Source organism: Triticum urartu, chromosome 2A (assembly GCF_056163025.1).
Source record: "Triticum urartu cultivar PI428250 chromosome 2A, HENAU_Tu73, whole genome shotgun sequence".
NCBI classification, from domain to species: domain Eukaryota; kingdom Viridiplantae; phylum Streptophyta; class Magnoliopsida; order Poales; family Poaceae; genus Triticum; species Triticum urartu.
Genome location: NC_141874.1, coordinates 651,555,951 through 651,569,482, shown reverse-complemented (window position 1 = coordinate 651,569,482; position 13,532 = coordinate 651,555,951). Strand labels below are relative to the sequence as shown.

Sequence of the window (13,532 nt, the reverse complement as noted above, 5' to 3'; positions counted from 1 at the left end):
GCATTTTTATTTTGCCTCCATATAAAATATAATTTTTAGTGCTTCTAAATAGCGTTGCATAACACGTTTTTTTGGTCTTTTTTTCTAAAGCAAAAAATTGTTTAATTCTTCCACGAAATTTTCTATTTGCACGTATAACATGGTGGGGATGAATGCGTGCAACATTTTTTTTCAGAAATGTTTGTCATTTAGAAATGTGTTTTTCGAAGTGGGTTCATATATACTTTTTTCAGAATGTGTTTTCCGAAGTGTGCTCATATGTACTTTTTTCAGACTTTTTTGTCATTTAGAACTGTGTTTTTTGAAGTGGGTTCATCAATTTATTTTCCGCAATAGGTACCCCAATTTTTGTGCAAATTGCATATTCATGTGATAGTGATTGCGTAAGAACACGATAAGCTTTCTTATGCTAATTCCGATTACATGCACAATGGACATTTGTTTCATTTGTCAGTAATTTTCGTGACTTATTTTCCCAAAAATCACTCTGCAACGTAAAGACGCGCATTGCGCGTGCATGCATACTAGTACAAATAAGTGTACACATATGTGAGAAAAAGAATCATGAATGTGTTCGTGAGATAGTTAAAAGCGTTCATGCACTTTTGAAGAAATGTTTGTGTATTTGTCGAAAAAGTGTGCATTTAAATATACGTATATGTTGGTTCACAATTATTCTTGGAAAAAAACCTAGGAAAATGAAAATATAAAAAAAGTAAAAAAGTAAAAAAAACATCAAACATCTGAAGAATGAGTGAAAGAGAGAGAATGGACCTTCTCCTTTCTCGGGTGGACTTTTTATTTTTGCTTGGTTTGTTTCATGCTAGGATGGGTTACCGTCCTTGATTTTGCTGGTGGAGTTTATCCGGATGGCGGTCTATGAGGCGGCTCTCCGGCGGGCTCTGTAGTGGCGGTGGTGGTTGTGCTTTGTAGTCTGGAGAACAAGGGGTATAGGGGCCGATCGTCCTAGCTCATGCTCTTCTGGTAGAGGGGGCGATGCCTAGATCTGGATCGGGTGGTTTGGTCCTTGTTGTGGTTGAGGCTTAGGTGCCCAGTGGTGCGGATAAGGATATGAGCAAACGCTTCACGCTTCTACGGCAACACCCGCGGCTGTCGCGTTCCTCCTTAGTACATCGTCATGGATCCATCATTTTGCGAGCACTCCTAGTGAAAACCCTAGTCTACGAGCCTGGCAACGATGTCGATTCCCATCGTGACCCTCATGGGGGCGTTTCGTGAAGCTTAGGCGTCGGCGGTCGGATGGTGGCGGTGGATTCAGGCCATCGTGTGCTCTCTTCCGACATAGTCGTTGTGTCAATTTCTTTTCTTTTTTGGCACAATTTCTCTAGTCTGGTGTTTTTTCTTTTTGTATTTTCTTTTCTTTTTTGGCATGATATCGACATAGTCTTAGGGTTTAGGGTTCCTCGTCACCTTGTATCATTGTGTCTTACTTTATATATAAAGCGGGGTAAAAATCATGTTTTGAGAGAGCACAGAAGAAATTATTTAGCGGTTGCACATATTTACGGTCAGTTTTGTTGGTGTCTTTGTAGGTCGACACGTAACTGGGTAAATTGATTATTATGTAAAAAAGAATCGATAGCACTAGTTTTTTTTAAATGTTTCACAAATTATTTTTGTTATTTATTAGCACCATCAAATATGCACCTTTAGAAAATGTGTTAATATGAAAAATATTGTTTATTATGCAATAAATTGGATATATACGAGTAAACATAGTCAACACGTGATAAAATAAATACTTAACAATTGGAATGCAATAAGGACGAAACCATTGTAAAACACTGCTTTTAAAGTGCATCAATGTCTAAAATATTATGTATTATGCAATAAAGTGGATAAATAAGAGTAAAAATTCAACTCAGGATAAAAAAATTACTTAAGACACAATAAGGACGATGCTCTCGCAAAATACACCATTAGAAGTATAATAACATCTAAAATATTGTGTGTTATGCAATAAAGTGGAAAAAATAGGAATTAAATGTCAACATGAGATTGAAATAAATACCTGCACCTGCTAGTTTTTACACACACAAAAAAACATGTTTTCAAGACAGTAGGAGATGGCCTTTTCAACCCACACAACCATAAATTTCCGTGACTCTGACTTCCGAGCCCCAGACACCCTGGGGCTTCCTGAATGTATGCTTCAGCTTGCAGCTATGTCCGTCGACATCAACAGACTCCAGGTCAACAAACGACGCTGGACTGGTTAATTACTACACCGTCAATCTATACATGATGCTCTACTGGAAATCCACAGCTAGCTATCTATAGCTATAGAGCCTAATTCTCATCTGCCTTGCCCGCCATGTAATTTGTTGTCCCGTTTGTTCCTTGGATCAAAGATAAGAAATAGTAGTTCTAGACTGGCTAATCCCATTGTTAGAGTCCGAAGCAAAATGGAGCCTCCCCGTTCGTTTGGATTCTGGACCGTCCGATGGAGCTCCCTGACGCGTCCTGGCCGTCGGATCGCGAGATGGAGCGATCAGGGCCATCCGATCGAGATGGAGCGTTTCTGGCCGTCGGATCGGGTAAAACACTGCCACCGCCGGTAATTTCTACGCCCCACCAAGGGCATTCTCGTCTTTTCACAGATGGAGGTATAAAAGCCAGCACCCCCGTGGTGAAACCCTAGTTGCCTCTCTCTTTTCCCACTCTCACCCGACTCCCTCTCACTTCCTCCCGCCTCTCACGACACCACCCTGCCTCCTCTCCTCCGGTGGCCGTCGACCACCCTCCCCGCCCCTTGATTGAACCCTAGTCGTCGCTCCCCGCCAGCCATCCTCCCTGCCCGCCGCCGGCACCACCATCCTCCCCGTCCGTCGCCGCCTCCTGTGGGTAAACCGATCAATCGGGCCAGAACCCTAGTCGCCATCCCCGTCGCCCCCCTCCGCCGAGCTCTCTTCCTCGTCTTCCCCGTCTACGACCTCCTGCTACTCTCTTCGACCACCGCCAGCGCCCCACCTCCTCTCCCAGATCAAGGTCAGGCCACCGCATCCATCCCTCCCTTCCTCGCGTCCGAATCCCTAGCCAGCGGGAGGCCATGGCGACCGAGCGGCACAGGCAGCGCAGTGCAGATAACCCCGCCGCCCCTGCCGCCCCCGACCTCCTCCCCAGCACGCGCACACGGACTCCCCCTCCTCCCGCCGCGGCCTCCTCCTTCCACCCTAACCCCAACCCCAAATCTAGCCGATCTGACTCCTCCCCTCACCTCCTTCCTCCTTCCACCACTCCAACCTCCACAGAGCCGCGGCCATGGCGACCGAGCTGCCTTCCCTCACTCCCTCCTCGCACGGGAAACCCTACCCCGCGGGCAACCATGGCGACCGAGCAGCAGCAGGCAACCAACCTCCATGACAAGACCTCGACAAGGCTGGTATGAGTCTGATCTGAATCCCCTTTTCCTGTTGGTTTTCCTTCATCTTGATTCGCATCTGATGCGTGCGGTTGCTTGCTTGTGTGCAGTTTGGGGGACAAGGAGAAGCTGCTTGGTCGATCTGGTGAGGATGGACGCCCACCATCTCTTCTGCTGCCAAGGTGATTGTCTCTCCCCCTCTCTTCTTTACCTTGATTTAATATCACCTGGAAACATATCAATTATTCTGAATTTTTGGTTCTTCTAATCTCGTCTGCCAGATTTGGAAATCCCCCAGGTCAATGGGTAGCGGCCATGGATCCAGCAAGAAAAGTAGGGACTTTTCTTGTGGTTGGCGTGTGGGAATTGCTTTGGCAAGAGCTATGTTCATGAACCCAACCATCGTTTTGCTCAATGAGCCTACCAATCATATCGGTGAGTTCTTTTTCTCTAACCCATGTTACAAGCAGAGTGAATCTGGTGCTTTGTATTTTATTTGTACCCAATAGGCCAATACCATGCTCTTCAATAAGCTTTATTGTGACCGACTTTAGAAGGTACATAATTGTTAGTCATTTTAGATCATGCGGTGCATTGACCAATGGTGAATGTGGTAGTGTGACACCTGTCCTGGGTGCACCATGTATTTAGTCCGATGCTTTTCTACAATCTGATTTTGAGTGTCAATGAAAGCATGCCCCCTTTTTTTGTCTTGTTTGAAGGCTAAATCACATCAGTTTTGAACATATTTGTTTGGATTCTTTTTGGGAAGTTCACATTGATTTAATTGGTGGACCTGTGGAGGTGGCACACCCCTAGGGGAATAGCAGCTGCAATACCAGGTCGGCTGAGTAGGCTGGTATCTAAATTTAGAAAGATAACATGTTCAATATAGGGTCATATCTTCAATGCTTAGGCTGAATTGCTAGGTGATTCCCCTATTTAAAGGGTTATATATTATCAATGAGATTAACCAAACTGAACAATGAGTCCCAAAGTATTTTTCCTGATGTACGATGAGCTCATAGTTCTGAAAGTTGATGCATAAAAGTCAAATATTTTTTAATGCCTTCAGATTTGCCAGTTCAAAGGCTCTGCCATGGCTTCCTTTGTTCTGATGAACAGTAATACCCAACTTGCAGTAAGATTGCTTGGCTGTACGAGCAGCTATATTGGAGAATGATACATGTCTTGACACATTTGGGTTTTAATTCCTGAATTTGTTCTGACTTAACTCTGTCTGATATGTGTTCTTATGCTCCTGTCATGATAAAGAATGATTTCCCCCTCTTTTAACTTGATTTAATCTATCCCAGGGACATATCAATTATTCTGACTTTTTGGTTCTTTTAATCTCATCTTCCAGATTTGGAAATCCCCGCCAACCGAGCTATCGTCCGTTCGTCCCTCCCTCCTCGCGCCCGGAACCCTAGCTCACGGCCATGGCGACCGTACGCGTCGCAGGTAGGGCAGGATCTTCAGCACTCCAACACGTTGACAAGGAAGGTATGAGAGTGGCGCGCTGCGTCGTCGGTGTCGGTGCTCTTGGCTGTTTGGCGGCCGACCGTTCTGCTTCTTCTCCTTCTTCTCGCACCCCCTTCTCATATGGAGTCCCCTGATCGATGTTGTGTGTTTTGTGGCGCGCTTGCAGGCGGATGCGGCGACGGATAAGGTGTACTAGCAGCTCACGCTGGTGGAGGAGGCCGAGGTGAGTGCTCCCGCTTCGCTTGAATCTTTTACTGTTGGTGGCTCGGCGTTGGATTGCACATGGTGTACCACTTCCACTTGGGGATCTGGGCTGGCTACCGATGAGGGTTGTTCTATCAACTCGGTTGTTTACCTCTTTCATTTGCATTTGGTGGTAGAGATCAATAATAAGGTTTTCGACAGTGAAATGTTGGAGCCTTCAAGACGAATATCATCTCCCATGCATTATTGATTTTGATCAACTATGCATCATTTGCATTAGGTGTTTGAAGTGTAACACTTCACTTTGGTGTCAACTGGTAGTACCTAATCATTGCTTAACTACTTCTCTTCATCTTTGCTTCTGGATATTAGTCTTTTATTTTGAACTTTGAGAAGGTGGTACACTTTGTTCCATCTGAAAGAAATGATAGTAGTACACTTTGGTTGTTAGGTGGTACATAAGAGCATGAATACACCAGTCCTGCCATAACCGTAAGTTCAATTACCGATGGCAGAAAGTTAGCACAGTTTTCCTTGCTCTGGATTATATCGTTGTAGATTAGGTGAAGGGGCATTCATTGCTCTATGTAAGAGTTCCTCTTTTTGGATCAGATGTTCAGGCAAAGCTTCCGTGAGCGTGGATCCGACGAGGTAGAAGACGAGATGGAGGGTGGGGATGCAGAAAGGAAGCCCCGCATGCCACACATGTTCTGTAAAATACTCACCGCCGCCGTTTCCTTAGCGCACCATTGGCCATCCCTTCATCTGTCACATTGTAACACTGGGATATAGCATGGTAACATATGGATTATGTTATTTGTCATTTCCATATTTCTTCTTGGTATTACTTATTTTTTGTTTGTTTGGGAATTTCTTGGCTCTAGATGTGAGAGCAAACAAAATCATGTGTTATTATGTTCTTACAGTTTAGTGTTGTGTTACTTTTTAGCCTATGGAGGCATCCTGGGCTATGCAACAAAGTTGACGAGGTTATGAACTTGTTGCCGGTTATGTTTACACGAATTTATTGTTAAGAAAAAACTATATTGATTAAAATTGACGAGGTTGTGTGAGATGTGAGAGATTTCCTTTATTTTCACTTTTTTTTACTTTGATAGATGTTCACTTACTTACAAATGGGTCCACTTTGTAACTTTCTCATTTTTATGATCTCAGGCAAACAATGTTCAAGAAAGCGGAAAGCGTAAGCGAAGCGGAAGGCCACAGCTTAGAGCAATGAGCGCTTAAGCGCAGCTTAATCGCACTTAAGCGTTTTTCGAAATTGGCTAGAATTTGACAGATTTTGAATGATATACGCATGAAAATAGGAAGCATGGCACATGGGTAATTGAAGTAGCATCTGAAATACAGTTCACACAATAGCAAATACATATCAGGTTAGCATAGCAAGCAAAATAACAACTAAAATGCAGTTCAGTTCAAATAGACATAACCTAACAGATATCATGTGGACAGTATTTTGCCAAAATATGAAGGAAATAGTTCTTGAACATAGCCTAGTAATAAGATAAATAGCATATTGCCATTATTGCGCAAGCATACCAGCAGAAGAAGTACAAAAATTGCCAAATTTTGGTCAAATTTAAATAAAAAACGCTTAATCTACCGCTTAGGGCAAAAGCGAAGCGCTTTGCCATCGCTCAGCGCTTAAGCGTCGCTTAAAAACGCTTTCTTGAACACTGCAGGCAAACTGCTGGTGCTAAAGAAAAGAATGTGCCTACATTTCAGCCAGCTAGCATGGCAAGCGACCCTTTTGTTTCTTTTGAAACAACTTCTACTTCGTCTTGTCAATACCATGATGATTTTGGTTTCTCAATCCTGGTACGAAAAATGCATAACTTCTCTTCTTCTTTCCAATCCCTTGTATATAATGATGCCCTGTGTTTTCCTCTTCCCATTCTGATATAATAGTCCTCTTTTTTATTTGGCTATGTGCACTCTGTATATGCATAGTATTTGGTTTTTAGTTTACACTGCTCTGGGCACTTCTGGTTACCCAACAGGGTGCTTTTTACCACTGAAAATTGAACTTTTAGTCTCTGTTACCCTATAACATCAAGAAGAAAACTAGCCATGTGAGTTCAATGTGCATCCCTGTTTGTGTTTGTAGTTTTTTTTTCCATGTTGTTTTAAAGCAACAAGACAGTAGCTAATGTTTATCTGAATTCTGAAGGTTATGAATCTATTAGATTTTGGTGGGCACTGTGCTTCTTGCAAAATCGCCATAGGTTATTTTTGTGTGTTGATTGTAGGCCTACAAGTTGCATCAGAGCTTTGGATTCTCTTCTGAGATTCTATCACTTATTATGGGATGATTTAGGTGGCAGTTATACACGAACATCTATCTAATAGATTCGAATGATGAATATTTTCAGATGCCGACAGGCATGGTAAAATATGTTTAGGTAGGTCAGTGCCGAGCATGCTTATTTTTAAACATGAAAGGGTCTTTATATTAGCGGGGTTCTCTAAACGTGTTTTGAATTTCACTAATTTCTTTCAGTTATGCAATGTCCTGCATTTTAGAAAGCTCAAGCTTGAGTTGCTCTATTTCCGGATTTAAACCTTCTTTAGTTGTGCAATCACAATTATCTTACACACAGAGAAAGAAACTTGGATATTCTTAATCACACAAAAGGTGTTTTCTTACATGTAGGTGCCTCCTTTAATCTGTGCATGAGCCAGGTTACAGGTAGTTAAGTTATTTAGTTAATACAAATCTTAAATTTAGGTTGTTCGTGTTCTTTTGATTTTGTTTGATTATGATAAGAAAAAGAAGAAATACTTCTATGATGGCAATATGGTCCAGAGTAGTGATTTTATTTTCACAGCTGAAACTCTACCTCTCTGATCTATCTCATATCGTTGAAATTGTGTTTTCTTTGTTTTGTTTATCCCAGGTTGACTATGATGTGCTCATCATTGACTCCACCACCGCAGGTTTTGAGGATGGTACGACCAGACCTGTGAACACGCCGTCCTTGCATTCGAGGAGCTCTGTCTTGCTTGTAATAGCTAAACTATTGTTACCTATTTAATGAGATCCATCGTCAATCTGCTGTATTGACTAAGTGTATCCTGCTTGCTTTGCTTTGAAAAAATGGTCTCTACTGAACTCTGGTCATCCTTGGCTACCCAGATTGGATGTCTACAAGGAGAATCCAGCCTATATGTGAATCTATGAACTATTATATCGATGATGTGGAGTTATGTCTACATAGCCTGCCTTGCTATGCTTCTATAAGCTCAATGTATCATTTGTACTGTTCTTCTTTGACTTGTCTGCTCATTTTTAGATAAATTTTCATGTGACTACCAATGTTATAAACCAGAATTCTCTTTCTAAGGATGCTTATGTCGGAACGGTTCATCATATTTGTCAATATATTCTATCCGATTTCCAATATGTTATGCATGTCTAAAACCCATCTTAAATTTCATCTTATTTATAGATAATTATTTGATGTATGACACCGTACTGAACTAATATCATTGCTCTTTTTATATTTACAATGCTCCTACGACTGTTTTTGTTGGAATTTTGCTAGTAGGCCTTTGGCCCAAAGCCCAACTAAAATTCTGAAATTTTCTTGGCCCATTCATGCACACATGTGAGTGGAGTGAGTGAGGTTAAAGTTTAGTCCCATCTCATAAGTTGAGAGAGAGTTGCACCTCTTTATAAGGTGAGCTCTTCTACCACTTGTATGAGCATGAGAAGAGGAAACCTACACGCGCGCTCCTCCTCGCCACGCCATGCCTTGTCACGACGCGCCGCGGGTTGTGAGATTGAGCCGAGCCGAGGATAGAGCTATGCACGTTTTCTATATTTTTGCTGCTCGAGAAAAATTAATGAGTCATTAATTAATAATTAACGGATGCGTTAATTACTGAACTGTTTCCGATTTTTTTGGATCGTGACGACTCGGACGTGGGGTTTACTCCCATGACCTACCCGGCCCGCACTATATAGTCAGGCAGACGTCTACCCTAACCGCCGCCGCTTCGTATGGTTTCTCACCACCGTTCCAGATCATTGCGCCGCCAAGCAAGTCTTCTCCATCCCTTCTTTCGGCGTGCACCGGGAGAAGGGACAGCAGGCCTCCGGAACCCCGCCTCTCGTGATCCTGTACGGGAGAGGGGCGATCAGGTTTTTGGGGAGCGCACTCGCGCGACTGTTGGCATCGACGACTTCGCGAACGACGAATTCTTCCCCGACCTCGGCAACCTCATCCTCGACGACATGGGCGACAACGTCAACGCCGACGGTGCTGCTCCCGCTGCATCGTATGTGATTCTATCCTTCCTGTTCGAGATCGTGGTAGAATTCATGTTTCTAGTATGTGTCCTAGATGTGATCCGTTCATCTGCTATGCTAGTTCACATGATTAGTTTAATCTCTGCTAGTGCTGTCATGATTTATCTTTTGTTCATTCGGATTAAATCTCGTAGTAATTTGCTCATATTTCCAACAATCCAAAAACCTGATTATAGGCAATTTACTCCGAGTGGTTTTGCTGCGCATCTGAAGCCGCCTGCCTTTAAGGGGGCACAATATAAGAGGTGGCGCACGAGAGCAGTCTCCTGGTTTCAGACCATGGGCTGCTATGACGCCACCAAGGGCAAGCCTGAGGGCGATCTCAATCCAACACAGCTGGAAGCTTTTGAGAAGATCGATACCCTCTTTAAAGGCGCTCTTCTGAGTGTTCTTGATGACTCCATTGTGGATTCGTATATGTCGTTTGACAACGGCAAGGACATGTGGGCTGCGCTCGAGGCCAAGTTTGGTGCTTCGGACGCCGGCAGCGAGTTGTACGTCATGGAGAAAAAATATGACTACAAGATGACTGATGAGCGCCCTGTTGTACAGCAGGCTCATGAGATACAGTCGCTCGCAAAAGAACTTGAGTACTTCAAGTGTGTGTTGCCGGACAAATTTGTTCCCGGAGGCATCGTTGCCAAGCTTTCACCTTCGTGGAACAATTTTGCTACTTCCCTGAAACACAAGAGACAGGAGTTTTCCGTTGCGGATCTCATTGGTACTCTTGATGTTGAAGAGAAGGCGAGAGCAAAGGACACACGTGCTCGAGTTGCTGAAGGAGGTTCTAGTGCCCACATGGTATAGAAGAACTTCCAGCCCAACAAGTTCAAAAATAACAAGAACAAAACTCAGGGCAAAGGCAAGTTTGATACAAAGAACAAGCCATCACATTCTACCAACTTCAAGAAGAATTCTCATAAAAAGGGGAAGGGACTTTGCCATATCTGCGGTGATCCTAATCACTGGGCTCCGAAGTGTCCTAACTGCTTTGAGGAGCGCGAACATGAGAAGAGCGGCAAGTCCGCTAATGTTGTCATCGGTGATACTGATATGAAGGAATCAGGGTACGGTATTTTTCCTATCATCCTTTCAGTATTCCAATCTCCAGATTGGTTAATTGATACCGGTGCCAATGTACATGTTTGTGCTGATGCCTCCATGTTTTTTTCTTACCAGGCAACAGGGACTTCACCCGTGCTGATGGGGAACGGGTCACATGCCATCGTTCAAGGTGTTGGTACGGTCGATCTGAAGTTTACTTCGGGGAAGACTGTGCGTCTGAAGAACGTTCATCATGTGCCGTTCATCAATAAAAATCTCGTTAGTGGTTCCCGTTTATGTCGAGATGGTTTTAAGTTGGTTTTCGAATCCAATAAAGTTGTAATTTCTAAGTGTGGACAATTTGTTGGAAAAGGCTATGAGTGCGGAGGCTTGTTCCGCCTGTCTTTGTCGGATATTTGCACTAAAGTTATTAATAATGTTTGCCACAACAATGAGTCTGATATTTGGCATTCACGACTTTGTCACATTAACTTTGGTTGCATGACGCGGCTAGCCAATATGAATTTAATTCCGAAAATCTCTACTGTCAAAGGCTCTAAGTGCCAAGTATGTGTGCAAGCTAAGCAACCTCGCAAGTCCCATAAGACTGCAGAGGCAAGAGACTTGGCGCCACTAGAGCTTATACATTCTGATCTTTGTGAGACGAATGGCGTGTTGACAAAAGGTGGAAAGAGATACTGTTGGGGAACGTAGCAGAAATTCAAAATTTTCCTACGTGTCACCAAGATCTATCTATGGAGAAACCAGCAACGAGGGGAAGGAGAGTGCATCTACATACCCTTGTAGATCGCTAAGCGGAAGCGTTCAAGAGAACGGGGTTGAAGGAGTCGTACTCGTCGTGATCCAAATCACCGGAGATCCTAGTGCCGAACAGACGGCACCTCCGCGTTCAACACACGTACAGCCCGGTGACGTCTCCCATGCCTTGATCCAGCAAGGAGAGAGGAAGAGGTTGAGGAAGACTCCATACAGCAGCAGCACAACGGCGTGGTGGTGGTGGAGGAGCGTGGTACTCCAGCAGGGCTTCGCCAAGCACCGCAAGAGACGAGGAGGGAGAGGGGTAGGGCTGGACCAAGAAGGAGAGAAACTCATGTGTGTTGAGCAGCCCAAACCTCAAGTATATATAGGGGGAGGGGAGGGGCTGCGCCCCCAACTAGGTTTCCACCCCTAGGGGTGGAGGCCAGCCTAGATCCCATCTAAGGGGGGCGGCCAAGGGGGGAGAGAGGGGAGGCGCACCTGGGGTGGACCTTAGGGCCCATCCGCCCTAGGGTTTGCCCCCCCTTCCCTCTCCCTTGCGCCTTGGGCCTTGGTGGGGGGGCGCACCAGCCCACCTGGGGCTGGTCCCCTCCCACACTTGGCCCATGCAGCTCTCCGGGGCTGGTGGCCCCACTTGGTGGACCCCCAGGACCCTTCCCGGTGGTCCCGGTACGTTATCGATAAAACCCGAAACTTTTCCGGTGACCAAAACAGGACTTCCCATATATAAATCTTTACCTCCGGACCATTCCGGAACTCCTCGTGACGTCCGGGATCTCATCCGGGACTCCGAACAACATTCGGTAACCATATACAAACTTCCTTTATAACCCTAGCGTCATCGAACCTTAAGTGTGTAGACCCTACGGGTTCGGGAACCATGCAGACATGACCGAGACGTTCTCCGGTCAATAACCAACAGCGGGATCTGGATACCCATGTTGGTTCCCACATGTTCCACGATGATCTCATCGGATGAACCATGATGTCGAGGATTCGATCAATCCCGTATACAATTCCCTTTGTCTAGTGGTACGATACTTGCCCGAGATTCGATCGTCGGTATCCCGATACCTTGTTCAATCTCGTTACCGGCAAGTCTCTTTACTCGTTCCGTAACACATCATCCCGTGATCAACTCCTTGATCACATTGTGCACATTATGATGATGTCCTACCGAGTGGGCCCGGAGATACCTCCCCGTTTACACGGAGTGACAAATCCCAGTCTCGATTCGTGCCAACCCAACAGACACTTTTGGAGATACCTGTAGTGTACCTTTATAGCCACCCAGTTACGTTGTGACGTTTGGCACACCCAAAGTATTCCTACGGTATCCGGGAGTTGCACAATCTCATGGTCTAAGGAAATGATACTTGACATTAGAAAAGCTTTAGCATACGAACTACACGATCTTTGTGCTAGGCTTAGGATTGGGTATTGTCCATCACATCATTTTCCCAATGATGTGATCCCGTTATCAATGACATCCAATGTCCATGGTCAGGAAACCGTAACCATCTATTGATCAACGAGCTAGTCAACTAGAGGCTTACTAGGGACATGGTGTTGTCTATGTATCCACACATGTATCTGAGTTTCCTATCAATACAATTATAGCATGGATAATAAAAGATTATCATGAATAAGGAAATATAATAATAATCAATTTATTATTGCCTCTAGGGCATATTTCCAACAGTCTCCCACTTGCACTAGAGTCAATAATCTAGTTCACATCGCCATGTGATTAACACTCACAGGTCACATCGCCATGTGACCAACATCCAAAGAGTTTACTAGTGTCACTAAACTAGTTCACATCATCATGTGATTAAGACTCAATGAGTTCTGGGTTTGATCATGTTTTGCTTGTGAGAGAGGTTTTAGTCAACGGGTCTGCAACATTCAGATCTGTATGTACTTCACAAATCTCTAGGTCATATTATAAATGCTTCTTCCATGCTCCACTTGGAGCTATTCCAAATGGTTGCTCCACTATACGTATCCGGTTTGCTACTCAGAGTCATTCGGATAGGTGTTAAAGCTTGCATCGATGTAACCCTTTACGCCAAACTCTTTATCACCTCCATAATCGAGAAACATGTCCTTATTACTCCAAGGACAATTTTTGACCGCTATCTAGTGATCCACTCCTGGATCACCTTTATACCCTCTTGCCAGACATGTGGCAAGGCACACATCAGGTGCGGTACTTAGCATGGCATACTGTATAGAGCCTATGACAAAAGCATAGGGGACGACCTTCGTCCTTCCTCTTTCTTCTGCCGTGGTCGAGCTTTA

At 44.4% G+C, this 13,532-nt stretch overlaps 1 long non-coding RNA gene across 15 annotated transcripts; it reads left to right on the top strand.

The window, feature by feature from the left end:
* Positions 1-2,665: 2,665 nt before the first annotated feature.
* LOC147986417 (uncharacterized) lies at positions 2,666-8,308 on the top strand. Of its 15 annotated transcripts, none has more exons than XR_015617282.1 (8): positions 2,666-3,403; positions 3,493-3,564; positions 3,664-3,817; positions 4,749-4,888; positions 5,034-5,090; positions 5,684-5,867; positions 6,778-6,913; positions 7,993-8,308. It is a non-coding gene; the product is annotated as an uncharacterized LOC147986417 (long non-coding RNA). The 15 variants fall into 15 exon arrangements; XR_015617275.1 differs by adding an exon at positions 6,248-6,275 and having other exon boundaries at positions 6,778-8,308; XR_015617279.1 differs by adding an exon at positions 7,749-7,784 and having other exon boundaries at positions 5,684-6,913; positions 8,033-8,308.
* Positions 8,309-13,532: the final 5,224 nt, after the last annotated feature.